The following is a 3,704-nucleotide window of genomic DNA, read 5'->3' as shown; positions in this document are numbered from 1 at the left end:
GCGAACGTCGGTTAGCAGGGGAAGCTGAAGCGGGATAAGTGTCAGGTGGACCCTGCTTTGCGTCAGGTAGAAGCTGACCCGAAGCGGGCTAAGCGTCATGCAGATACCGGATTACGACGAGCAGAAGCTGAGATAAAGCGGCGCAAGAGGAGGCGGCTAAACATCGAGCGCAAAAGGCCGCAGAGGCGGAGCACCAACGTTTTCTACACATTGGAGCAACGCATGCCGTCAAACGAGACTTGCGAACGGTGAATGCTAACGCATTTCCGTCGGATCAACCAAGCGATCAACCATTATTTTTTTCTGGAACTCAGTATGATTGACAGGCAATGCTATCAATAACTATCGGGGTTTTTGACGCAACAGTGTCTCACTGTTGGCTCGCTTAGTAGGTAAACACACTACATGTGTGCGTTTCTCCTTTCTTTTTTTTTTTTTTTGCTGTGAAGGCAAGAACGTCATCCTAGCTGTCACGATCCACTCTGAAGTGCAGAATAAGCGCAAAATTATTTTAGCAGGTAAACAGTTAGTCAACTGGTGTCGCTCTGGCTATACACCCATCTCTTTTTCGTCATATTAAATAGAAACACAAGGAAACGACGAGAATTAAAGGTGCTCCACGGCAGTCAGAGCACACCATTTCATCGACACTGTGCTACACTTGCCGTTGACCACCTTATTGAATAAAATAATTCATCTTTTTCTAACGTACAGAGACATAATGTCATCTTAATGAACACAGCGCCAACAGATACATGGACTAGAAAGATGCAACCAGGCAGGCGCTGGACTGCGCATTCAGAAGTTTAGAAGAAGCAAAACAGTTTTGTACGTACAATAAGGTGACGTGAGTGCTCAGAAAATGGAGCGACGACCAAGTAAGAATTACATAAAAACAAATACTTCATACTCTGAATCTTAGTTGCGGTTTTGGTGTAACATTAGGACACAGCTTCTCATTAAGTTATGCAGCGCCCGCAAACAAACAAACAAACACCGGTTTGGTCATTCTGAAACGTTGTCCCAGTACTGCACGTGGCTGACCGCAGCTTCCCAAATTCATGACCAGCAGTAACGGGTGAATTGCATCGAAGCAGCCATGCGACGAGCCACAGGCCATGGTCTGAATGCATTAGTGCACCTGTACTCTTCTTTCTAATGATAACTCTGCAATTAGTACCCTGAGCTCCACCGACACACCTTGAATAGCACAAAAAAAATCCGTTAAAACCCATCTCACGTCGAATGTAGATGCTAATGCGATTATCACTCAAGCAATGTAGTGACTCACCGTAGTGCGGCAACCGAAACGCGTCATATATGATGCATATATGCAGCCTGGATCCCCAGTATCTCTCGCTTCATCTGAACCCGCTACCCCCATCTAGCGCCGCCACGGCGAAGTCCACACGTGGCGCGCGTGTGAATATATATTGAGACAAGTTCGTCTGAATATATATGACGTGGGTTCGGTTCCGCCCAGCGCCAGATACATTTTAGACTATTTTTTATTGTCATTACAGTGCGGCACATACACAGTGACACATACCCAGTGACACTAGTTAGTCCGACGATTGGTTTCGAAACCGATTCCCTCAACACAGCAGTCCTATGTTCTACCCATTAGACTATAAAAATATCTAGTGACACAAGTTGGCGTGAAAACGATTAAATAGATAGGCTCAAAACGGCTGAAGTAGGCAAATAATACTATTCATATTAAGTAATTCCTAGACATGTCTAATCATACATATATCTAAGATACATCTAATATTGGAAAAGTACCTCAGAATCCTCATGTGAATTTCCTGGGCGCCGCCATGTTGATCACTTGCTGACGCGCCAATTCGTTGCCCCAGCTGCCTCCGTGTTTAGAATGCATATGTCGGACGCCTCCCGGTGCGGAACAGCAAAACTCTGTTTTGCCGGATATTATTGACAGTCACTGAGTGGAAGACACGAAGCTTTGGGCGCAGCTTCAGATAACATGTAAGTGCTTCCGGAACTCATCACGCCTCGTCCAAACGGCGCAGGCAGCGTATACAGTGCTAGAAATTAAGCGGGGCTAGAAATGCATTCCAAGCCGTCCACATTTTCCGCTTCTGAATTGAATCGGGATGCATTTTGCTCTCCGTTCTTTATTTGTCAATCACTTTGAAGGAGCGGCTTGCCATACTTCTGACTCAGTAACTTTCCTCAGTGCTGTCCCTATGTGATTATGTTCTGCCTAATCGCTCACAGGTGTGCTCAGTCACGGTAGATTTGTTCTTGTATCGCACCAAGGAAGAAAGAAACAATAGGGAAAGAAAGGAATGCCCGACTATTACGATACTGTCTAATGCGAAATTTGCACGCAGCTGTACATACGTGCTTTCATTCTGCGATATATTGAGGCTAAACATTTGAAACCAATATTACCGCACCGACTGGCAGCGGGTCAGTCGCGTCAGCGCCTTTGCAGAGCAGTACGAAAACGCTGGCATGATGAGCGGAATCGAAGGCAGCTGTGGAAGAAGACGACGACGAAGGCGCCAGCGGTGGCACGAGCGCGTTGGCGCGGTTACGCCGAGGCACGGCGACGCTCAACCCAGGAACGGGCGCCTAAGAGCGGCGCTCTGAAAAACGAATAAGCGTTATTTGGCACATCCGGACTGACTGGGAAAAATAAAAGGACAAGTGGGCTTGCCCGCGACTTGAACCCGTCCCGGGTTCGCATCCTAAGCGAGAATCATACCTACCTAGACCAACGAGCCGATGTCTGTGGACCTCAGCGACCTGTTTACACATTCGTAATATCTTGGCTCTGTAACAAGGAAGAAGAAAAAAAATTCACGTAGAAACTCCTATGGGAGTTGTCTTAGTGTGCGTAAGCATTGTGCCACTTTCTCATTTCCACGCAACCCGGTGTCATTATCAATCTTATGAAACTTGATCCGGCCAATACAAACGACAACGCTGCGGCGTCACGAACTAATGCAGAACGCACCCCAAGCCGCATTGATGACGCAAGCAAACTATACTGCAGATTGCGGCGCCATATGCGCTGATGACATTCCTGTCATTATAAGCCGTTATCACTCTTTAGCGCCTTATCCATCTGCGTCCAACCATTATGAACCGTGACCAAACGTACTCAGGCGGCGGCTTCGTATGGCACCGCCGCGCGGACCGTTCCTTGAAAGAGGACCGCCAAAGAGTGCCGACTACTGATAGCTTCACGCGCTGTGTTCTCGCCGCTTACTTAGCATCGAAGGGAAAGCCCGTATTGGGTAAGCATGGAAATGCCCACGCATTTAGAAAACGAAAAAGCATTATGCGTCCCATCCGGGCTGGCAGAACGAAAAAAAAAAAGTGGGCTCGTCCGGGATTTGAACCCGGGACCTCTCGCACCCTAAGCGAGAATCATACCCCTAGACCAACGAGCCGAGTCCTTTGGAGCTCAGCGAGATATTTACACATTCGCAATATATTTGCTCTCTGCCACAATGAAGAAGAAGAAAACCATTCAGACCACACGCACTGTGGGAATCGATATAAGCGAAGCTTTCTGCGCTGTTTGCTTTGATTGACGAGCATTGGTGATGTTGACGGCGAATGTGTAATTTCTTCAACGTTTTGCCCAACACGAGAGTGGTGAGTTGATGTTAAGCGTTACCTTGCATGCACCTCTGCCGTTTGTCTGCGCAGTACACAAAACACAAAGG

General features: G+C 47.4%; 1 non-coding gene across 1 annotated transcript; it reads right to left on the bottom strand.

Annotated features, from left to right (window-relative positions):
• Window positions 1–3,353: 3,353 nt before the first annotated feature.
• TRNAP-AGG (transfer RNA proline (anticodon AGG)) lies at window positions 3,354–3,425 on the bottom strand. The gene has a single exon. It is a non-coding gene; the product is annotated as a tRNA-Pro (tRNA).
• Window positions 3,426–3,704: the final 279 nt, after the last annotated feature.

This window comes from Dermacentor albipictus, chromosome 1, assembly GCF_038994185.2.
Source record: "Dermacentor albipictus isolate Rhodes 1998 colony chromosome 1, USDA_Dalb.pri_finalv2, whole genome shotgun sequence".
In the NCBI taxonomy this organism is placed as follows: domain Eukaryota; kingdom Metazoa; phylum Arthropoda; class Arachnida; order Ixodida; family Ixodidae; genus Dermacentor; species Dermacentor albipictus.
Note: the sequence above shows the minus strand (reverse complement) of the source record. Positions and strands in the feature narration are given on the sequence as shown.